The 23,082-nt window shown below is 44.4% G+C and overlaps 26 pseudogenes; all 26 read right to left on the bottom strand.

Annotated features, from left to right (window-relative positions):
- Positions 1 to 5,261: 5,261 nt before the first annotated feature.
- LOC142129508 (5S ribosomal RNA) lies at positions 5,262 to 5,380 on the bottom strand (annotated as a pseudogene).
- A 772-nt stretch (positions 5,381 to 6,152) lies between these two features.
- LOC142135754 (5S ribosomal RNA) lies at positions 6,153 to 6,271 on the bottom strand (annotated as a pseudogene).
- A 604-nt stretch (positions 6,272 to 6,875) lies between these two features.
- Positions 6,876 to 6,994, bottom strand: LOC142136689 (5S ribosomal RNA; annotated as a pseudogene).
- An 80-nt stretch (positions 6,995 to 7,074) lies between these two features.
- LOC142136433 (5S ribosomal RNA) lies at positions 7,075 to 7,193 on the bottom strand (annotated as a pseudogene).
- Positions 7,194 to 8,100: 907 nt separating this feature from the next.
- LOC142136690 (5S ribosomal RNA) lies at positions 8,101 to 8,219 on the bottom strand (annotated as a pseudogene).
- An 873-nt stretch (positions 8,220 to 9,092) lies between these two features.
- Positions 9,093 to 9,211, bottom strand: LOC142136515 (5S ribosomal RNA; annotated as a pseudogene).
- An 82-nt stretch (positions 9,212 to 9,293) lies between these two features.
- On the bottom strand, positions 9,294 to 9,412 carry LOC142136276 (5S ribosomal RNA; annotated as a pseudogene).
- An 85-nt stretch (positions 9,413 to 9,497) lies between these two features.
- Positions 9,498 to 9,616, bottom strand: LOC142123974 (5S ribosomal RNA; annotated as a pseudogene).
- Positions 9,617 to 9,896: 280 nt separating this feature from the next.
- LOC142134191 (5S ribosomal RNA) lies at positions 9,897 to 10,015 on the bottom strand (annotated as a pseudogene).
- Positions 10,016 to 10,096: 81 nt separating this feature from the next.
- On the bottom strand, positions 10,097 to 10,215 carry LOC142136609 (5S ribosomal RNA; annotated as a pseudogene).
- Positions 10,216 to 10,602: 387 nt separating this feature from the next.
- Positions 10,603 to 10,721, bottom strand: LOC142136329 (5S ribosomal RNA; annotated as a pseudogene).
- Positions 10,722 to 11,595: 874 nt separating this feature from the next.
- On the bottom strand, positions 11,596 to 11,714 carry LOC142131485 (5S ribosomal RNA; annotated as a pseudogene).
- Positions 11,715 to 11,795: 81 nt separating this feature from the next.
- On the bottom strand, positions 11,796 to 11,914 carry LOC142136200 (5S ribosomal RNA; annotated as a pseudogene).
- Positions 11,915 to 12,318: 404 nt separating this feature from the next.
- On the bottom strand, positions 12,319 to 12,437 carry LOC142136277 (5S ribosomal RNA; annotated as a pseudogene).
- Positions 12,438 to 12,521: 84 nt separating this feature from the next.
- On the bottom strand, positions 12,522 to 12,640 carry LOC142122717 (5S ribosomal RNA; annotated as a pseudogene).
- Positions 12,641 to 12,920: 280 nt separating this feature from the next.
- Positions 12,921 to 13,039, bottom strand: LOC142136418 (5S ribosomal RNA; annotated as a pseudogene).
- An 81-nt stretch (positions 13,040 to 13,120) lies between these two features.
- Positions 13,121 to 13,239, bottom strand: LOC142136386 (5S ribosomal RNA; annotated as a pseudogene).
- Positions 13,240 to 13,958: 719 nt separating this feature from the next.
- On the bottom strand, positions 13,959 to 14,067 carry LOC142136813 (5S ribosomal RNA; annotated as a pseudogene).
- An 80-nt stretch (positions 14,068 to 14,147) lies between these two features.
- On the bottom strand, positions 14,148 to 14,266 carry LOC142136691 (5S ribosomal RNA; annotated as a pseudogene).
- An 870-nt stretch (positions 14,267 to 15,136) lies between these two features.
- Positions 15,137 to 15,255, bottom strand: LOC142136278 (5S ribosomal RNA; annotated as a pseudogene).
- An 85-nt stretch (positions 15,256 to 15,340) lies between these two features.
- Positions 15,341 to 15,459, bottom strand: LOC142123985 (5S ribosomal RNA; annotated as a pseudogene).
- A 280-nt stretch (positions 15,460 to 15,739) lies between these two features.
- Positions 15,740 to 15,858, bottom strand: LOC142134206 (5S ribosomal RNA; annotated as a pseudogene).
- A 3,174-nt stretch (positions 15,859 to 19,032) lies between these two features.
- LOC142136647 (5S ribosomal RNA) lies at positions 19,033 to 19,151 on the bottom strand (annotated as a pseudogene).
- A 71-nt stretch (positions 19,152 to 19,222) lies between these two features.
- LOC142136432 (5S ribosomal RNA) lies at positions 19,223 to 19,341 on the bottom strand (annotated as a pseudogene).
- A 281-nt stretch (positions 19,342 to 19,622) lies between these two features.
- Positions 19,623 to 19,738, bottom strand: LOC142136615 (5S ribosomal RNA; annotated as a pseudogene).
- A 272-nt stretch (positions 19,739 to 20,010) lies between these two features.
- LOC142125545 (5S ribosomal RNA) lies at positions 20,011 to 20,129 on the bottom strand (annotated as a pseudogene).
- Between the last annotated feature and the right edge of the window lie 2,953 nt (positions 20,130 to 23,082).

The following is a 23,082-nucleotide window of genomic DNA, read 5'->3' on the forward strand; positions in this document are numbered from 1 at the left end:
TTCGGTAAAGACAGATTAAAGCAAACAGGATTTATCACTTGAACGATTTTATAAGGACCAATAAAACGTGGAGCAAACTTCATGGAAAGAACCTTCAGGCGAATTTCTTGGTAGAAAGCCATACACGATCTCCAATTTTAAGTGCTGGAATTGCTCGTCTCTTTTTATCAGCAAAAAATTTATATCTTGAAGATGCCTTTTTCAAAGAGAATTTAACCTAAGCCCAAATGGATTTAAACTTTTGACATAAACCCTCCACAGCAGGAACTTAGGTTGGAGGGAGGGCAGGAAATTCTGGGAGAGACGGATGGTGACCGTATACAACAAAAAATGGTGTTTTAGAAGATGACTCATGATACATATTATTATGGGCAAATTCGGCCCATGGGAGCAAATCTACCCAATTGTCCTGGTTGGCTGAAGAAAAAATTCTTATGAAAGTCTCTAGATCTTGATTGACTCTCTCGGTCTGTCCATTTGATTGCGGATGGTTTGACGATGATAGTGACAGTTGGCTACCCAAGGTTTTGCAAAGGGCTCGCCAAAATCTGGAGACAAACTGCACTCCTCTGTCCAAAACGATTTCAGATGGACATCCATAAATTCGAAATATTTCCTTAATGAAATGATCAGCCAATGTAGAAGAAGAAGATAATCCTATCAAAGGGACGAAATGAGCCATCTTAGAGAATCTATCTACCACTACCCAAATGATATTTCTTGCTGAGAGGAAGATAAGTAACAAAATCAATACTTATATGGGTCCATGGTTTACAAGGAATGGGTAATGGTTGAAGTAGACCCGCCGGTGTTCTACGGGAAACTTTAAATTGGGAACAAACATCACAAGCAGCCACAAACTCCTTGACATCTTTCCTAATAGAGGGCCACCAGTAACTTCGTTTTTCATTCTCCAGAATGCTCAGCAAAACGAGAGGAATGATACCATGACAAAATCTTTTTACGAAGAAGTGGTGGAACAAAGGTTTTCCCAAACGGTAGAACATTGGTGGAAGAAGCAGCTAAACTGACACATTTAGGATCCAGTATGGGACTATCAAAACAATCTTCAATATCAGAGGAAGAGGCCACCGCCCGAGACAATGCATCCGCTTTTTTATTCTTGGAAGCCGGTTTGAAGGTTATAATTAAGTCAAAGCGAGAGAAAAAAAGTGACCATCTTGCTTGTCGGGGGTTCATACATTGAGCTAACTGTAGATAGAGAAGATTTTTATGGTCAGTAAAAATAGTCACGGGGTGACGAGCACCCTCTAGTAGGTTTCTCCACTCCTCCAAAGCCACCTTTATGGCTAATAGCTCCTTATCTCCGATAGTATAATTCTTCTCAGCAGGTAATAAACTTCGTGAGTAGAAAGCACAAGGATGGAATTTCTTTTGTTCAGATTTCTGAGATAGAATGGCTCCTAGTCCAACATTAGAGGCATCTACCTCAAGGAAAAAAGCAAGGGTAACATCAGGTTGTTGAAGAATAGGAGCAGTTGAAAACGCCCTCTTGAGGAACTGAAATGCTTGAAGAGCCTCAGGAGACCATTGCTTGGTATTAGCACCCTTACGGGTAAGCGCCACAATAGAAGAGACAATGGAGGAGAAACCTTGCATAAAACATCGATAATAGTTATCAAATCCTAAAAAGCGTTGAATAGCTCTGAGAGTAGTTGGCTGGGGCCAATGTAACACTGCATTCACTTTCTCCGGATCCATCTCCAGACCTACTCCAGACACAATATATCCCAGGAAGTGAATCTGAGATAATTCAAAGGAACATTTCTCCAGTTTACAGAATAACAAATTTTCCCGGAGTCTAGAAAGGACCTCTGCCACATGTAATCGTTGGGATGAAATATCTTGAGAAAAAATCAATATGTCGTCTAGATAGACAACGACACAAACATACAACAAGTCCCGGAAAATCTCATTCACAAACCCCTGGAAGACAGCTGGGGCGTTACACAACCCAAAGGGCATGACAAGATATTCATAATGTCCGTCCCTGGTGTTAAAAGCTGTCTTCCATTCGTCTCTGGCCATGATCCGAATTAAATTATAAGCACCACGAAGATCCAGTTTAGTGAATATCCGAGCTCCCTTAATGCGATCAAAAAGTTCAGTAATTAACGGAATGGGGTAATGATTTTTGATGGTTATGGCATTAAGACCTCGATAATCTATACACGGTCTCAAAGACCCGTCCTTCTTCTTAACAAAAAAGAAACCCGCTCCAGCGGGAGAAATGGACGGTCGAATAAACCCATGATGGAGATTTTCCTTGACATAGTCAGACATCGCCTGGGTCTCTGGTAACGCAAGGGGGTAAACACGACCCATAGGAGGATTTTTGCCAGGTTGTAAATCTATTGGACAATCCCAAGCCCGATGAGGTGGAAGACGATCTGACTGGGCTTTATCAAATACATCAGCAAAGGAGTTGTACTGTGGAGGAAGACCAGGTGGACAAGGTGTTATAGATGATTCATTTATTTTCACTGGAACCACTTGTGTCAAACATCTGTGATGACAATCCGAACCCCAGGAAATAACTTGCGGAACATTCCAATCAATCTGTGGAGAATGGAGTTGAAGCCACGGAAAGCCAAGTACAATAGGACTAGTAGTAACCGGAAGAACTAAAAACGAAATTTGCTCTTGATGTAAAGTCCCAATTTGAAGGTTTACAGGAATAGTACGTTGAGTAATAGTTCCATTGATAATTCGTGAACCATCTATGGCCGTAACAGCAATAGCTGTTTTTAAAGGAGTCACAGGTAAAGACCACTGACACACTAAGGAACTTGAAATAAAACTCCCAGCAGCTCCAGAGTCCAGAAGTGCTTGCGATGTAAAAGACTTAGTAGAAGTGGAAACAGTAACAGCAAACGAGCAAACTTTAGAATTCAAAAGATGTGGAGAGGATTCCAGGGACCCCAACCTTACCTCTCCAGAACAGGTTAGGGCCTCGCGTTTCCCGACTTTCTAGGGCATGAGTTCAGCAAGTGATTAGGATCAGCACAATAAATACAGAGCTTATTCTTCAACTGTTGCTCCCTCTCTTCTGAAGTCAATCTAGAACGTCCTACCTCCATGGGTTCCACTGAAGATAAGGGATGACGAAATCGAGAATGCAGGCGACCCGATACTTTAGGTGAAGACTCCTTTTCGGAATTTCTTTCTTGGAATCTCATGTCCACTCTGTTGCACAAAGATATCAGAGCATCCAAGGAAGATGGTAACTCTTGGGAAGCCAGCACGTCTTTAATCTTGTCAGCAAGACCTTGCCAGAAGGCAGCTATCAATACCTCACTATTCCATTGGAGTTCAGAGGCAAGTGTGCGAAATTGAATTACGTACTGTGCTACTGAACGGGATCCTTGGCGTAATCGAAGAATACTAGAGGCAGCAGAAATAACACGACCAGGTTCATCAAAAATTCTTCGGAAAATTGAAATGAACATGGCACTATCCTCCAGCAGGGGGTCATTTATTTCCCACAAAGGAGAGGCCCATGCCAGAGCCTGTCCAGAAAACAGAGAGATTAAATAGGCCACTTTAGAGCGATGAGTAGGGAAATTTTGAGGTTGAAGCTCAAAACGAATAGAGCACTGATTGAGAAAGCCCCTACAAGCTTTTGGATCTCCATCAAATTTTGAGGGAGTAGGCAGGTGTAGAGTAGAAGCAACAGACACCTGGGATGGCACTGGGAGAGAAGAAGTCTCCGGGGGATTATTAGTAGAAGATTCATTTTGCACAGGATCTCCCCGAGAGACTAGAGACTGAAAACATCGAAATAATTGTTGCTGACGAGCATCTTGTTGTTCAACCCGAGTAGCTAGGTACTGCAGCATATCCTTAGCTGTTAGTTCCGATCTTGGGTCTGTCATGGCCTGTTCTTACTGTCACGGGCACTAGGAGATTTACCCAGAATTTACTAGGTGTAGCTACACAGAACGGTCTGCAATAGGCAAGTTTTACCACTGATGTTTAGGAAAGACCTGTCCAGGTGCAGGCGTGGAACGGAGTAACGTGAGTGGTCTGCAATAAGCAAGTTGTACCACTGATGTGAAGGGAAGACTTGTCCAGGTGCAGGCGTGGAACGGAGTAACGTGAGTGGACTGCAATAGGCAAGTTGTACCACTGATGTGAAGGGAAGACTTGTCCAGGTGCAGGCGTGGAACAGAGTAACGTGAGAGTAGTCTGTAGCGGGTAAGTTCTACTACCGATGTGGAGAGGAGACTTGTCCAGGAGCAAGCAGGTAACGGAGGTAGCGAGAGTAGTCTGCAGCGGGTAAGTTCTACTACCGATGTGGAGAGGAAACTTCTCCAGAAGCAGGCAGGTAACGGAGGTAGCGAGAGTAGTCTGCAGCGGGTAAGTTCTACTACCGATGTGGAGAGGAGATTTGTCCAGAAGCAGGCAGGTAACGGAGGTAGCAAGAGTAGTCTGCAGCGGGTAAGTTCTACTATCGATGTGGAGAGGAGACTTGTCCAGAAGCAGGCAGGTAACGGAGGTAGCAAGAGTAGTCTGCAGCGGGTAAGTTCTACTACCGATGTGGAGAGTAAAATTGTCCAGAAGCAGGCAGGTAAAGGAGGTAGCGAGAGTAGTCTGCAGCGGGTAAGTTCTACTACCGATGTACCGCTGTGGGGAGAAGACTTGTCCAGAAGCAGGCAGGTAACGGAGGTAGCGAGAGTAGTCTGCAGCGGGTAAGTTTTACTACCAATGTGGAAAGGAGACTTGTCCAGAGCAAACGGATAACACGAGCAGAAACAGGAAACACCTCATAGTCTCAAGGAATGAGAACCAAGAACAGGCAAAGGTAATAGGGCAACAGGTGCCCTAAGTACTGAGAGGTGATTAATTACCCAATGAGACTAGAGGCGAGGTATTAACAGTTCAGGGTTTCTGCACATGCGCAATCTTAGTCAAAAGGGCTGACGGCCGCGGCTCAGGAGAGGCGCCGGCAGGAGCGAGAGAGACCCATGTTCCAACCTAGAGGCACTAACAGTCCGGTGAGTGACAGTAGGAAGCATGAACAAGAGAAAGAAAAAAAAAGGTCTACAACACCTGGTGTTTTCAGGCTGTCTCCCATCCAAGTACTAACCAGACATGACCCTGCTTAGTTTCCAATTTCAGACGAGATTGGACTTCTTCAGGTCTGAGTTGCTGCAGGTATTGGGTTCATACTGACCTACATCTCTTATACATCTCAAAACCAGCAATGTAGGAAGCATGAACAAGAGAAAGAAGAAAATGGCCTACAGCACCTGGTTTTCCCTTGTGGACTCCCATCCAAGTACTAACCAGGCCTGGCCGTGCTTAGCTTCCAAGATCAGATGAGATTTGGCTTGTTCAGGGTGGTGTGGCTGTAGGTATTGGGTTCATACTAACCTACATCTCCTACACATCTCAAAACCAGCAATGTAGGAAGCATGAACAAGAGAAAGAAAAAAATAGCCTACAGCACCTGGTATTCCCCCACCCAAGTACAAACCAGGCCCTGCACTGCTTCCAAGATCAGATGAGATTGGGCTTGTTCAGGGTTGTGTGGCTGCAGGTATTGGGTTTATACTGACCTTCATCTCTTATACATCTGAAAACCAGCAATGTAGTAAGCATGAACAAGAGTAAGAAAAATAAGGCCTACAGCACCTGGTGTTCCTAGGTGGTCTCCCAATCAAGTACTAACCAGGCCCGGCCCTCCTCAGCTTCAACGATCAGACGTGATTGGGTTTGTTCAGTGTGGTGTTGCTGTAGGTATTGGGTTCATACTGACCTACATCTCTTATACATCTTAAGTACTAACCAGGCACTGCTCTGCTTAGCTTCCAAGATCAGACAAGATTGTACTTGTACAGGGTGGTTTGGCTGTAGGTATTGGGTTAGTACTGACCTTCATCTGTTATACATCTCAAAACCAGCAATGTAGGAAGCATGAACAAGAGAAAGAAAAAAAAGGCCTACAGCACCTGGTGCCCCCCCATCCAAGTACTAACCAGGCCCTGCACTGCTTAACTTCCAAGATCAGATGAGATTGGGCTTGTTCAGGGTGGTGTGGCTGAAGGTATTGGGTTCATACTGACCTACATCTCTTATACATCTGAAAACCAGCAATGTATTAAGCATGAACAAGAGAAAGAATAAAGGGCCTACAGCACCTGGTATTCCCTGGTGGTCTCCCATTCAAGTACTAACCAGGACCAGTCTTGCTTAGCTTCCAAGATCAGATGTGATTGGAATTGTTCAGTGTGGTGTGGCTGTAGGTAATTGGATTCATACTGACCTACATCTCTTACACATCTCAAAACCAGCAATATAGGAAGCATGAGCAAGAGAAAGAAAAAAAAAAAAAGCGTACAGCACCTGGTGTTTTCAGGCAGTTTCCCATCCAAGTACGAACCAGGCCCTGCACTGCTTAGCTTTCAAGATCAGATGAGATGGCACTTGTTCAGGGTGGTGTGACTATACGTATTGGGTTCATACTGACCTACATCTCCTACACATCTCAAAACCAGCAATGTAGGAAGCATGAACAAGACAAAGAAAAAAAAGGCCTACAGCACCTGGTGTTCCCAGGTGGTCTCCCTATCAAGTACTAACCAGGCCTGACCCTCCTCAGCTTCTACGATCAGACATGATTGGGAATGTTCAGTGTGGTGTTGCTGTAGGTATTGGGTTCATACTGTCCAACATCTCTTATACGTCTCAAGTACTAACTAGGCCCTGCTCTGCTTAGCTTCTAAGATCAGACATGATTGTGCTTGTACAGGGTGGTATGGCTGTAGGTGTTGGGTTTCTACTGACCTACATCTCTTATACATCTCAAAATCAGCAATGTAGGAAGCATGAACAAGAGAAAGAAAAGAAAAGGCCTACAGCACCTAATGTTTTCAGGTGGTCACCCATCCAAGTACTAACCAGACCTGACACTGCTTAGCTTCCAAGTTCAGATGAGATTGGGCTTGTTCAAGGCTAAGTTGCTGTAGGTATTGGGTTCATACTGACCTACATCTCATATACATCTCAAAACCAGCAATGTAGGAAGCATGAACAAGAGAAAGAAAAAAAAGCCTACAGCACCTGGTGTTCCCAGGTGGTCTCCCAATCAAGTACTAACCAGGCCCGACCCTCCTCAGCTTCTACGATCAGATGTGATTGGGAATGTTCAGTGTGGTGTGGCTGTAGGTATTGGGTTCATACTGACCAACATCTCTTATACGTCTCAAATACTAACCAGGCCCTGCTCTGCTTAGCTTCTAAGATCAGACAAGATTGTGCTTGTACAGGGTGGTGTGGCTGTAAGTATTGTGTTTGTACTGACCTACATCTCTTATACATCTCAAAATCAGCAATGTAGGAAGCATGAACAAGCGAAAGAAAAGAAAAGGCCTACAGAACCTAATGTTTTCAGGCGGTCACCCATCTAAGTACTAACCAGACCTGACCCTGCTTAGCTTCCAAGTTCAGATGAGATTGGGCTTGTTCAAGGCTAAGTTGCAGTAGGTATTGGGTTCCTACTGACCTACATCTCATATACATCTCAAAGCCAGCAATGTAGGAAGCATGAACAAGAGAAAGAGGATAAAAAAGGCCTACAGCACCTGGTGTTCCCAGGTGGTCTCCTGTCCAAGTTCTAACCAGGCCCAGCCCTGCTTTGCTTCCAAGTTCAGATGAGATTGGGCTTGTTTAAGGCTAAGTTGCTGTAGGTATTGGGATCATACTGACCTACATCTCTTATACATCTTAAGTACTAACCAGGCCCTGTTCTGCTTAGCTTCCAAGATCAGACAAGATTGTGCTTGTACAGGGTACTTTGGCTGTAGGTATTGGGTTCGTACTGACCTTCATCTCTTATACATCTCAAAACCAGCAATGTAGGAAGCATGAACAAGAGAAAGAAAAAAAAGGCCTACAGCACCTGGTGTCCCCCATCCAAGTACTAACCAGGCCCTGCACTGCTTAACTTCCAAAAACAGATGAGATTGGGCTTGTTCAGGGTGGTGTGGCTGAAGGTATTGGGTTCATACTGACCTTCATCTCTTATACATCTGAAAACCAGCAATGCAGTAGGCATGAACAAGAGAAAGAATAAATGGCCTACAGCACCTGGTGTTTCCAGGTGGTCTCCTGTCCAAGTACTAACCTGGCCCAGCGCTGCATAGCATCCAAGATCAAACAAGATTGGGCTTGTTCAGGGTGGTGTGGCTGTAGGTATTGGGTTCATACTGACCTACATCTCTTATACATCTCAAAACCAGCAATGTAGGAAGCATGAACAAGAGAAAGAATAAATGGCCTACAGCACCTGGTGTTTCCAGGTGGTCTCCTGTCCAAGTACTAACCTAACCCAGCCCTGCATAGCATCCAAGATCAAGCTTGTTCAGGGTGGTGTGGCTGTAGGTATTGGGTTCATACTGACCTACATCTCTTATACATCTCAAAACCAGCAATGTAGGAAGCTTAAACAAGAGAAAGAAAAAAAAGGCCTACAGTACCTGGTGTTCCCAGGTGGTCTCCCAATCAAGTACTAACCAGGCCCGACCCTCCTCAACTTCTACGATCAGTCGTGATTGGGATTGTTCAGTGTGGTGTGGCTGTAGGTATTGGGTTCATACTGACCTACATCTCTTACACATCTCAAAACCAGCAATGTAGGAAGCATTAACAAGAGAAAGAAAAAAAAGGCCTACAGCATCTGGTGTTCCCAGATGGTCTCCCAATCAACTACTAACCAGGCCCGACCCTCCTCAGCTTCTACAAACAGTCGTGTTTGGAATTGTTCAGTGTGGTGTGGCTGTAGGTATTGGGTTCATACTGACCTACATCTCTTACACATCTCAAAACCAGCAATATAGGAAGCATGAGCAAGAGAAAGAAAAAAAAAAAAGGTGTACAGCACCTGGTGTTTTCAGGCGGTTTCCCATGCAATATGAACCAGGCCCTGCACTGCTTAGCTTTTAAGAACAGATGAGATTGCGTTTGTTCAGGGTGGTGTGACTATAGGTATTGGGAACTTACTGACCTACATCTCTTATACATCTCAAAACCAGCAATGTAAAAAGCATGAACAAGAGAAAGAAGAAAACGGCCTACAGCACCTGGTATTTCCTGGTGGTCTCCCATTCAAGTACTAACCAGGACCAGTCTTGCTTAGCATCCAATATCAGATGTGATTGGGATTGTTCAGGGTGGTGTGGCTGTAGGTTTTGGGGTCTTACTGACCTACATCTCTTATACATCTTAAAACCAGCAATGTAGGAAGCATGAACAAGAGAAAGAAAAGAAAAGGCCTACAGCACCTAATGTTTTCAGGTGGTCACCCATCCAAGTACTAACCAGACCTGACCCTGCTTAGCTTCCAAGTTCAGATGAGATTGGGCTTGTTCAAGGCTAAGTTGCTGTAGGTATTGGGTTTGTACTGACCTACATCTCAAATACATCTCAAAGCCAGCAATGTAGGAAGCATGAACAAGAGAAAGAGGAAAAAAAAAGGCCTACAGCACCTGGTGTTCCCAGGTGGTATCCCGTCCAAGTTCTAACCAGGCCCAGCCCTGCTTTGCTTCCAAGATCAGATGAGATTGGGCATGTTCAGGGTAGTGTGGCTGTAGGTGGTGTGTTCATACTGACCTACATCTCCTACACATGTCAAAACCAGCAATGTAGGAAGCATGAACCAGAGAAAGAAAAAATGGCCTATATCACATTGTTTACCCAGGTGGTCTCCCATCCAAGTACTAACCAGGCCCAGGCCTGCTTAGCTTCCAAAATCAGACAAAATTAGGTTTGTTCAGGGTGGTGTGGCTGTAGGTATTGGGTTCCTACTGACCTTCATCTCTTATACATCTCAAAACCAGCAATGTAAGAAGCATGAACAAGAGAAAGAAGAAAATGGCCTACAGCACCTGGTATTCCCTGGTGGTCTGCCATTCAAGTACTAACCAGGACCGGTCTTGCTTAGCTTCCAAGATCAGACGTGATTGGGATTGTTCAGGGTGGTGTGGCTGTAGGTATTGGGTTCATACTGACCTACATCTCTTATACATCTTAAAACCAGCAATGTAGGAAGCATGAACAAGAGAAAGAAAAAAAAGGCCTACAGCACCTGGTGTTCCCAGGTGGTCTCCCAATCAAGTACTAACCAGGCCCAACCCTCCTCACCTTCTACGATCAGACGTGATTGGGAATGTTCAGTGTGGTGTGGCTGTAGGTATTGGGTTCATACTGACCAACATCTCTTATACGTCTCAAATACTAATTAGGCCCTGCTCTGCTTAGCTTCTAAGATCAGACAAGATTGTGCTTGTACAGGGTGGTGTGGCTGTAGGTATTGGGTTTGTACTGACCTACATCTCTTATACATCTCAAAATCAGCAATGTAGGAAGCATGAACAAGAGAAAGGAAAAAAAGGCCTACAGCACCTGGTGTCCCCCCATCCAAGTACTAACCAGGCCCTGCACTGCTTAACTTCCAAGATCAGATGAGATTGGGCTTGTTGAGGGTGGTGTGGCTGAAGGTATTGGGTTCTTACTGACCTACATCTCTTATACATCTGAAAACCAGCAATGTAGTAAGCATGAACAAGAGAAAGAATAAATGGCCTACAGCACCTGGTGTTTCCAGGTGGTCTCCTGCCCAAGTACTAACCTGGCCCAGCCCTGCATAGCATCCAAGATCAAACAAGATTGGGCTTGTTCAGGGTGGTGTGGCTGTAGGTATTGGGTTCATACTGACCTACATCTCTTATACATCTCAAAACCAGCAATGTAGGAAGCATGAACAAGAGAAAGAATAAATCGCCTACAGCACCTGGTGTTTCCAGGTGGTCTCCCGTCCAAGTACTAACCTAACCCAGCCCTGCATATCATCCAAGAGCAAGCTTGTTCAGGGTGCTGTGGCTGTAGCTATTGGGTTCATAATGACCTACATCTCTTATACATCTCAAAACCAGCAATGTAGGAAGCATAAACAAGAGAAAGAAAAAAAAGGCCTACAGCACCTGGTGTTCCCAGATGGTCTCCCAATCAACTACTAACCAGGCCCGACCCTCCTCAGCTTCTATGATCAGTCGTGATTGGGATTGTTCAGTGTGGTGTGGCTGTAGGTAATTGGGTTCATACTGACCTACATCTCTTACACATCTCAAAACCAGCAATGTAGGAAGCATTAACAAGAGAAAGAAAAAAAAGGCCTACAGCACCTGGTGTTCCCAGATGGTCTCCCAATCAACTACTAACCAGGCCCGACCCTCCTCAGCTTCTACGAACAGTCGTGTTTGGAATTGTTCAGTGTGGTGTGGCTGTAGGTATTGGGTTCATACTGACCTACATCTCTTACACATCTCAAAACCAGCAATATAGGAAGCATGAGCAAGAGAAAGAAAAAAAAAAAAGCATACAGCACCTGGTGTTTTCAGGCAGTTTCCCATCCAAGTACAAACCAGGCCCTGCACTGCTTAGCTTTTAAGATCAGATGAGATGGCACTTGTTCAGGGTGGTGTGACTATACGTATTGTGAACTTACTGACCTACATCTCTTATACATCTGAAAACCAGCAATGTAAGAAGCATGAACAAGAGAAAGAAGAAAATGGCCTACAGCACCTGGTATTCCCTGGTGGTCTCCCATTCACGTACTAACCAGGACCAGTCTTGCTTAGCTTCCAAGATCAGATGTGATTGGGATTGTTCAGGGTGGTGTGGCTGTAGGTTTTGGGTTCTTACTGACCTACATCTCTTATACATCTTAAAACCAGCAATGTAGGAAGCATGAACAAGAGAAAGAAAAAAAAAGCCTACAGCACCTTGTGTTCCCAGGTGGTCTCCCATCCAAGTACTAACCAGGACCAGCCCTGCTTAGATTCTAATATCAGATGTGATTGGGATTGTTCAGGGTGGTGTTGCTGTAATTATTGGGTTCATACTGACCTACATCTCCTACACATCTAAAAACCAGCAATGTAGGAAGCATGAACAAGACAAAGAAAAAAAATGCCTACAGCACCTGGTGTTCCCAGGTGGTCTCCCTATCAAGTACTAACCAGGCCTGAAGCTCCTCAGCTTCTACGATCAGACATGATTGGGAATGTTCAGTGTGGTGTTGCTGTAGGTATTGGGTTCATACTGTCCAACATCTCTTATACGTCTCAAGTACTAACTAGGCCCTGCTCTACTTAGCTTCTAAGATCAGACATGATTGTGCTTGTACAGGGTGGTGTTGCTGTAGGTGTTGGGTTTCTACTGACCTACATCTCTTATACATCTCAAAATCAGCAATGTAGGAAGCATGAACAAGAGAAAGAAAAGAAAAGAAAAGGCCTACAGCACCTAATGTTTTCAGGTGGTCACCCATCCAAGTACTAACCAGACCTGACCCTGCTTAGCTTCCAAGTTCAGATGAGATTGGGCTTGTTCAAGGCTAAGTTGCTGTAGGTATTGGGTTCATACTGACCTACATCTCATATACATCTCAAAGCCAGCAATGTAGGAAGCATGAACAAGAGAAAGAGGAAAAAAAAGGCCTACAGCACCTGGTGTTCCCAGGTGGTCTCCCGTCCAAGTTCTTACCAGGCCCAGCCCTGCTTTGCTTCCAAGATCAGATGAGATTGGGCATGTTCAGGGTAGTGTGGCTGTAGGTGTTGTGTTCATACTGACCTAGATCTCCTACACATGTCAAAACCAGCAATGTAGGAAGCATGAACCAGAGAAAGAAAAAATTGCCTATATCACATTGTTTACCCAGGTGGTCTCCCATCCAAGTACTAACCAGGCCCAGGCCTGCTTAGCTTCCGAAATCAGACAAACTTAGGTTTGTTCAGGGTGGTGTGGCTGTAGGTATTGGGTTTATACTGACCTTCATCTCTTATACATCTCAAAACCAGCAATGTAAGAAGCATGAACAAGAGAAAGAAGAAAATGGCCTACAGCACCTGGTATTCCCTGGTGGTCTGCCATTCAAGTACTAACCAGGACTGGTCTTGCTTAGCTTCCAAGATCAGACGTGATTGGGATTGTTCAGGGTGGTGTGGCTGTAGGTATTGGGTTCATACTGACCTACATCTCTTATACATCTTAAAACCAGCAATGTAGGAAGCATGAACAAGAGAAAGAAAAAAAAGGCCTACAGCACCTGGTGTTCCCAGGTGGTCTCCCAATCAAGTACTAACCAGGCCCGACCCTCCTCAGCTTCTACGATCAGATGTGATTGGGAATGTTCAGTGTGGTGTGGCTGTAGGTATTGGGTTCATACTGACCAACATCTCTTATACGTTTCAAATACTAACCAGGCCCTGCTCTGCTTAGCTTCTAAGATCAGACAAGATTGTGCTTGTACAGGGTGGTCTGGCTGTAATTATTGCGTTTGTTCTGACCTACATCTCTTATACATCTCAAAATCAGCAATGTAGGAAGCATGAACAAGCGAAAGAAAAGAAAAGGCCTACAGAACCTAATGTTTTCAGGCGGTCCCCCATCCAAGTACTAACCAGACCTGACCCTGCTTAGCTTCCAAGTTCAGATGAGATTGGGCTTGTTCAAGGCTAAGTTGCAGTAGGTATTGGGTTCCTACTGACCTACATCTCATATACATCTCAAAGCCAGCAATGTAGGAAGCATGAACAAGAGAAAGAGGATAAATAAGGCCTACAGCACCTGGTGTTCCCAGGTGGTCTCCTGTCCAAGTTCTAACCAGGCCCAGCCCTGCTTTGCTTCCAAGTTCAGATGAGATTGGGCTTGTTTAAGGCTAAGTTGCTGTAGGTATTGGGTTCATACTGACCTACATCTCTTATACATCTTAAGTACTAACCAGGCCCTGTTCTGCTTAGCTTCCAAGATCAGACAAGATTGTGCTTGTACAGGGTGGTTTGGCTGTAGGTATTGGGTTCGTACTGACCTTCATCTCTTATACATCTCAAAACCAGCAATGTAGGAAGCATGAACAAGAGAAAGAAAAAAAAGGCCTACAGCACCTGGTGTCCCCCCATCCAAGTACTAACCAGGCCCTGCACTGCTTAACTTCCAAGATCAGATGAGATTGGGCTTGTTCAGGGTGGTGTGGCTGAAGGTATTGAGTTCATACTGACCTTCATCTCTTATACATCTGAAAACCAGCAATGCAGTAGGCATGAACAAGAGAAAGAATAAATGGCCTACAGCACCTGGTGTTTCCAGGTGGTCTCCTGTCCAAGTACTAACCTGGCCCAGCGCTGCATAGCATCCAAGATCAAACAAGATTGGGCTTGTTCAGGGTGGTGTGGCTGTAGGTATTGGGTTCATACTGACCTACATCTCTTATACATCTCAAAACCAGCAATGTAGGAAGCATGAACAAGAGAAAGAATAAATGGCCTACAGCACCTGGTGTTTCCAGGTGGTCTCCCGTCCAAGTACTAACCTAACCCAGCCCTGCATAGCATCCAAGATCAAGCTTGTTCAGGGTGGTGTGGCTGTAGGTATTGGGTTCATACTGACCTACATCTCTTACACATCTCAAAACCAGCAATGTAGGAAGCATTAACAAGAGAAAGAAAAAAAAGGCCTACAGCACCTGGTGTTCCCAGATGGTCTCCCAATCAACTACTAACCAGGCCCGACCCTCCTCAGCTTCTACGAACAGTCGTGTTTGGAATTGTTCAGTGTGGTGTGGCTGTAGGTATTGGGTTCATACTGACCTACATCTCTTACACATCTCAAAACCAGCAATATAGGAAGCATGAGCAAGAGAAAGAGAAAGAAAAAAAAAAAAGGTGTACAGCACCTGGTGTTTTCAGGCGGTTTCCCATGCAATATGAACCAGGCCCTGCACTGCTTAGCTTTCAAGATCAGATGAGATTGCGCTTGTTCAGGGTGGTGTGACTATAGGTATTGGGAATTTACTGACCTACATCTCTTATACATCTCAAAACCAGCAATGTAAAAAGCATGAACAAGAGAAAGAAGAAAATGGCCTACAGCACCTGGTGGTCTCCCATTCAAGTACTAACCAGGACCGGTCTTGCTTAGCATCCAATATCAGATGTGATTGGGATTGTTCAGGGTGGTGTGGCTGTAGGTTTTGGGTTCTTACTGACCTACATCTCTTATACATCTTAAAACCAGCAATGTAGGAAGCATGAACAAGAGAAAGAAAAGAAAAGGCCTACAGCACCTAATGTTTTCAGGTGGTCACCCATCCAAGTACTAACCAGACCTGACCCTGCTTAGCTTCCAAGTTCAGATGAGATTGGGCTTGTTCAAGGCTAAGTTGCTGTAGGTATTGGGTTTGTACTGACCTACATCTCAAATACATCTCAAAGCCAGCAATGTAGGAAGCATGAAAAAGAGAAAGAGGAAAAAAAAAGGCCTACAGCACCTGGTGTTCCCAGGTGGTATCCCGTCCAAGTTCTAACCAGGCCCAGCCCTGCTTTGCTTCCAAGATCAGATGAGATTGGGCATGTTCAGGGTAGTGTGGCTGTAGGTGGTGTGTTCATACTGACCTACATCTCCTACACATGTCAAAACCAGCAATGTAGGAAGCATGAACCAGAGAAAGAAAAAATGGCCTGTATCACATTGTTTACCCAGGTGGTCTCCCATCCAAGTACTAACCAGGCCCAGGCCTGCTTAGCTTCCAAAATCAGACAAAATTAGGTTTGTTCAGGGTGGTGTGGCTGTAGGTATTGGGTTCCTACTGACCTTCATCTCTTATACATCTCAAAACCAGCAATGTAAGAAGCATGAACAAGAGAAAGAAGAAAATGGCCTACAGCACCTGGTATTCCCTGGTGGTCTGCCATTCAAGTACTAACCAGGACCGGTCTTGCTTAGCTTCCAAGATCAGACGTGATTGGGATTGTTCAGGGTGGTGTGGCTGTAGGTATTGGGTTCATACTGACCTACATCTCTTATACATCTTAAAACCAGCAATGTAGGAAGCATGAACAAGAGAAAGAAAAAAAAGGCCTACAGCACCTGGTGTTCCCAGGTGGTCTCCCAATCAAGTACTAACCAGGCCCGACCCTTCTCATCTTCTTTAATCAGACGTGATTGGGAATGTTCAGTGTGGTGTGGCTGTAGGTATTGGGTTCATACTGACCAACATCTCTTATACGTCTCAAATACTAATTAGGCCCTGCTCTGCTTAGCTTCTAAGATCAGACAAGATTGTGCTTGTACAGGGTGGTGTGGCTGTAGGTATTGGGTTTGTACTGACCTACATCTCTTATACATCTCAAAATCAGCAATGTAGGAAGCATGAACAAGCGAAAGAAAAGAAAAGGGCTACAGAACCTAATGTTTTCAGGCGGTCACCCATCCAAGCAGAGCCGTAACTTAGAATTCTAGTGCCCTGGGCAGAAAGACAAATGCCGCCCCCCTAGCCCTCGATTTTAACCAAATTAACCTAAACTATTCCCAAATTGCGCCCCCCTTCAGCGTTGCGCCCTGGGCCGTCGCCCCTGTTGCACAGCCCTAGTTACGGCCCTGCATCCAAGTACTAACCAGACCCGACCCTGCTTAGCTTCCAAGTTCAGATGAGATTGGGCTTGTTCAAGGCTAAGTTGCAGTAGGTATTGGGTCCCTACTGACCTACATCTCATATACATCTCAAAGCCAGCAATGTAGGAAGCATGAACAAGAGAAAGAGGATAAAAAAGGCCTACAGCACCTGGTGTTCCCAGGTGGTCTCCTGTCCAAGTTCTAACCAGGCCCAGCCCTGCTTTGCTTCCAAGTTCAGATGAGATTGGGCTTGTTTAAGGCTAAGTTGCTGTAGGTATTTGGTTCATACTGACCTACATCTCCTACACATCTCAAAACCAGCAATGTAGGAAGCATGAACCAGAGAAAGAAAAAAATGGCCTATATCACATTGTTTACCCAGGTGGTCTCCCATCCAAGTACTAACCAGGCCCAGCCCTGCTTAGCTTCCAAAATCAGGTTTGTTCAGGGTGGTGTGGCTGTAGGTATTGGGTTCATACTGACCTTCATCTCTTATACATCTTGTCATTCACCAGACTGTGAGTGCTACTTCTAAGGTAGCTAGGAACCGTGTCCGTCCATTATAATGAGGTACTGCGCATGTGCATTCCCTTCTAACCTTCAGTTCTGTTCCTTTAACTTAATTGGCTGATCAGGCAACACTACCTATATTAGCACCTGTGGTCAATACCACGTTGCCTGATTTTGGAGTCTCATTCCTCATGAGTCTCTGAAGGTGTTCCAGTGCCTCCTCATGTGTTCAGCCTATGCTGATTCCTGTTTGCCGTTTGTGGTTTCCAGACCACTTCTACTCCTCGTGTTCCTAGTGACTTCAGCAGCTGATTCCTATCCGCTGCCTCCGTATATCTACAGTTACAGATTACTGCAAACTCTCCTGTGTTTCATTGTGACTCCAGCAGCTGATTCCTATCCACTGCCTCCGTGTGTCTAACAAGTTACAGATCAGTCCAACTCTCCTGTGTTACATCGCTACTGTTCCAGCTGATTCCTGTTAGCTACTTCAGCGTGTCTACAGAGTCCTGCTTGTCTCAGCGCTCCAGTCTGCATTCTACATGCCGGCAGCTGACCCGCTGCCTACTGCTTCTACAGTGTGTCCATTCGTGTCAACTTGCCTGTTAAGCATCAAGTCTACGCTCCTCGGCTTCCAGCTCTGCTACATCGCATCAGCTCTCCCGTGGTCTCCTGCTGTTCAATTCGATATACTACTGCTTCCTGAGTATTTGTCGTCCTTGCTGGCCTACCTACAGTGCGCTGCACCTACCTGCCGCTTACATTCTGCAAGGACTTCTCATCTCGTCAGTTTCCTGCCGCTCAGGTATCCCTGCAGCTATCTCTAACAGCCTGCTCATCTGAACCACGGTATGCATACTTCTCATTGACTGTGCTGGTGTATTGCATATCCATCTGGACTGAGTTGTTCTCCTCTGGAGTTTCCATCCTCTGAGACTATTGCTATTATTGACTGTGTTTCCTTTTGCTGGACTATTCTAGTGACTTTGTTTATCTGTGCAGTGCTGTTCATTCATTATTATTATTGTGTGCAGTTCAACGTGGGATCAAGTTCAGTGTACCTGTGTAGACTCTGCATTGCATTTATCTCCTCGTGTCCTTCCTCACATATATATTCAGTGGTACAACTTGCTAGTGGCAGACCACTGATTCCTGTTTCCCTGTGTCACCAGTTGCATATATCCTCTCACATAAGCAGTGGTACAACTTGCTACACGCAGACCACTGACTTCCCCGTTACCTTCACCTGGATTCCATTTCTTCACTACAGACAGCGGTACAACTTGCTATACGCAGACCGCTGACTTCCACCTCCTTATTACTCCTGGACATTCTTCTCACTATAGCAGTGGTACAACTTGCCATGCGCAGACCACTGACTACCCTCACGTGTCCTTGTCCATCCAGATCCTCGTGTTCAGTTACCTATTGTTTACCAGTGCTGCTAGTCATAGACTTTCTGAGCATTCTCTAACCATCTGCTGTTTCCAGTTCTATTATCACCCTGCCATCAGAGTATCATATACCAACTCTACTGCTCTGATAAGACCATCAGCGGGTGATACTGGGTAAAGACTCCTAGTGCCCGTGACACATCTCAAATCCTGCAACGTAGGAAGCATGAACAAGAGAAAGAAGAAAAAGGCCTACCACACCTGGTGTTTCCAGGTGGTCTCCCATTTGAGTACTAACCAGGCGCAGGCCTTCTTCAGCTTCCAAGATCAGACGTGATTGGGATTGCTCTGGGTGGTGTGGCTGTAGGTACTGGGATTGTACTGACCTACATCTCTTATACATCTCAAAATCAGCAACGTAGGAAGCATGAAAAAGAGAAAGAAAAAAAATTGCCTTCAGTACCTGGTGTTCCCAGGTGTTATCCCATCCAAGTACTAACCAGGACCAGCTCTGCTTAGCTTCTAAAATAAGACGTTATTGGGATTGTTCAGGGTGGTGTGGCTGCAGGTATTGGGTTCATACTGACCTACATCACTTATACATCTCAAAACCAGCAATGTAGGAAGCATGAACAAGAGATAGAAAAGAGAAGGCCTACAGCACCTAGAGTTTTCAGGTGGTCACCCATCCAAGTACTAACCAGACCCGACCCTGCTTAGCTTCCAAGTTCAGGCGAGATTGGGCTTCTTCAGGGCTGAGATGCTGTAGGTATTGGATTCATACTGACCTACATCTCATATACATGTCAAAGCCAGCAATATAGGAAGCATGAACAAGAGAAAGCCTTCAGCACCTAGTGTTTTCAGGTGGTCTCCTATGCAAATACTAACCAGGCCCCGCCCTGCTTAGCTTCCAAGATCATATGAGATTGGGCTTGTTCAGGGTGGTGTGGCTGTACATATTGGGTTCAAATTGACCTACATCTCTTATACATCTCAAAACCAGCAATGTAGGAAGCATGAACAAGAGAAAGATAAAAAGGCCTACAGCACCTGGTGTTCTCAGGTGGTCTTCCATTCAAGCACTAACCATGCCGGGCCTTCCCCAGCTTCCAAGATCAGACGTGATTGGGATTGTTCAGGGTGTTGTGGCTGTAGGTATTGGGTTCATACTGACCTACATCTCCTACACATTTCAAAACCAGCACTGTGGGAAGCATGAACAAGAAAATGAAAAAATAAGGCCTACAGCACCTATACCCAGGTGGTCTCCCATCCAAGTACTATCCAGGCCCTGCCCGGCTTAGCTTCCAAAATCAGATGAGATTGCGCTTGTTCAGGGTGGTGTGGCTGTAGGTATTGGGTTTGTACTGACCTACATCTCTTATACATCTCAAAACCAGCAATGTAAGAAGCATGAACAAGAGAAAGAAAAAAAAGGCCTACAGCACCTTGTGTCCCCCCCATCCAAGTACTAACCAGGCTCTGCACTGCTTAACTTCCAAGATCAGATGAGATTGGGCTTGTTCAGGGTGGTGTGGCTGAAGGTATTTGGTTCATACTGACCTACAACTCTTATACATCTCAAAACCAGCAATGTAGGAAGCATGATGAAGAAATGGAAAAAAATGGCCTACAGCACCTGGTGTTCCCAGGTGGTCACCCATCCAAGTACTTACCTGGCCCAGCCCTGCTTAGCTTCCAAGAGCAGAAGAGATTGGGCTTGTTAAGAGTTGTGTGGCTGTAGGTATTGGATTCATACTGACCTACATCTCTTATACATCTCAAAATCAGCAATGTAGGAAGCATGAACAAGAAAAAGGAAAAAATAGCCTACAGCACCTGGGGCCCGATTCATCAAAGTTCGTAAACGCATACGCATCTGCTAAATGGCTCTGCGCATGCGCGAAACAACACTTAAGCTGCGCAAAACGCCACATACGCTACTCAATCACGGCAGATACAGCTCTCAAAAGTCAACTCAATCTCAATCTCAAACGCAAATAGATTTGAGATGACTGCTGATCACTTGAGAACAAAGGGGTTGGAATGGGTAGAGAGTAGGCGCGGACTGGGCGGAGATGAGATAGTATTTTAGTAAGGTAGGCGTTATGCTTTTGAACTTGAGAACAGTAGGCGTTCCCTCTGGCCAGATGAGTGAAACTGACGTCACTCCTGTCTTAAATCTTTCACAAAAGTTAAGGAAGGCCAGGGTCATGTTTAACTCCAATACAGCTAGCTAAAACAACTATTAAATGCCTTTAGAAGCATCTTTTGCGTTTAAAACACAAAACGAAATATGCACAACATACATACATATCAATACAGACTGCTTTTGCCAAAACAAAATATTTATTGGGATTTTAGATATCTTACAAATGTTCCATTAGTATGTTTGTGTAAATTAAGCCTTTTTTCTTTACATACACCTTTCTAATCAATGCAATTCGCAAGTGCAACATGTTTGATGTTATTTTGGCCCTTTGGCCTCAATCCGGAACTACCGGAATGCCGGAATTAGTTAGCTGAAAAGAGCGCCCTCTGCTGCTTACTGCCTCTTCAGTAAAGAGGACTGGCTTTTATAGGCCTGTACACTGCACTTTGGTATGCTAGCCACATATCTTCTCAGCATTATGGGGAGAATCCAGTTCACAGTGCATTCCACTGCCGGAATGGTTGCCTCAGTGCATTCCCCATTCATTCCGGCTGCCGGAATGGTTGCCTCAGTGCATTGCACATACATTCCGGCTGCCGGAATGGTTGCCTCAGTGCATTCCCCATTCATTCCACTGCCGGAATGGTTGCCTCAGTGCATTCCACATTCATTCCGGCTGCCGGAATGGTTGCCTCAGTGCATTCCCCATTCATTCCACTGCCAGAATGGTTGCCTCAGTGCATTCCCCATTCATTCCACTGCCGGAATGGTTGCCTCAGTGCATTCCACATTCATTCCGGCTGCCGGAATAGAGTGCACACTGCATGGGTAATTATTTCATTTGATTTAAAATGTTGGCCAAACAATAGACTTTGTCATAAATATTTATTATAAATCTCCTACGATTCTCAACAATTACCAATATCATTAGTCTCAATATTTTACATGCCTGATTTGACAGTTGGTGATGGTGCGTTTGCAATAACAAATAATAATAATAGACATATAATAACTCTAAACTATATTTTAGCGATTTACACAAATTTAAAACAAGCGTACTATTACCACAGGGACACTTTTAACAGCAACACAAATAGTGTAAGGATATTAATGATCCCTAATAGCCAAGAGAATTGGTGAGGACTCGAACCCACGTAGCAAGTTTGCAAGGTGGATTGCCTAACTGCTACACCACTGTACAAGTGGGGACGTCAAGAGAATAGAATACAAATGAAAGATGACCAGCAACTTCTAGCATAAGTTGGTTTCCTTAAAACATGGGGAAAAATGGCAATACTTTGAAATATTATACCCAGAAAGATTTGGTGCATGCAGAGTCAAAATGTATGCATAGAGAAATATATCCATGTTGATTAATACAAACCAAAAGTAAAACATTTATTGCTCCCATTTCTAATATTTGATTTGGTGGAGCACTTAGCTTTTTCCACTGTTGCCAGTACAGAATTCCTATGTCTTTGAAATCAAGTCTTTGCCAACAACTGCTTTGCTGTGTTGTAGCTGATAACACTGTTCAACATGACATATAGCCACCTTACACACCAAAACATATACTAAGTCACTCTTAGATAAGTCACATAAATATATCAAGGTTAGCCACATACACGCATCATTCGGGGTTCAAACTCATTACCTTGTTGTTGCAAGTTCATTTCTTTATTCACTGAGGTATATTTCACAATGAAACACCAGCACCAAACTGCATATTAACTATTTTGCACATCTGAATGGCTGTCTTAGCCCTGATAAATCGGTCATGTTGCAATTATTATGAACAGCATGACGGATAATGTGCTATTAAAATATTAACCCTAGATAAACACACACATAAATTAAAAGCACTGTTTTACTAAAGCAGCAGGAGCTGCAAAAACTTCACCAAAAAGAAAGGAATCAGTGCGTTTGCGAATCTTATGCTAAATACAAGAATTTGCATATTGATTTTTACTTTTAGAGTATGCTTAATAATGTGTTTTATTAACTCACTTGGTGCTTAGGGTTGACCTGGGGCCTTGAACTTCTGCACTTAGTATTGGTGGGTGGAATACCTAACCACTACACTATCGTGCCTCACATATATATATTTACCACATGCAAATTTTTTTATTTTACCCATACTATTTACCCATATATTTTACCCATACTATTGCCACAACACTAACAGCTTAGCTCATTAATGACATCTGTAATAATCGTTAGAATCTCTACTTACCCTACAGAAAATAAACTTTGCTAACATGTCAGGTCACTTTTAGACAAAAACACACTTGGTTAATTAAAACGCACCTGGGTGCTCCTAATGACGTGTCTGGCATACTCGCCGGCCTACTCACCTGCATTTAATTCACTAATTACAGTGCTAGTTAAAAATACCTTGCTTGCACTTCTGTGTTGTTGGGAGTTTCACAGTTCTGGGTAAGTAGGCCTTAATGGTGAAATGTTTCGTAATCTCTGCTGTTTATTGCTGTACCTTCCTCAACACTCTTGTTTATTTATTGTCAAGGTATTGGTGAGCTAGAGATAGAA

The sequence above is a fragment of the Mixophyes fleayi genome, chromosome 1 (genome assembly GCF_038048845.1).
Source record: "Mixophyes fleayi isolate aMixFle1 chromosome 1, aMixFle1.hap1, whole genome shotgun sequence".
NCBI classification, from domain to species: domain Eukaryota; kingdom Metazoa; phylum Chordata; class Amphibia; order Anura; family Limnodynastidae; genus Mixophyes; species Mixophyes fleayi.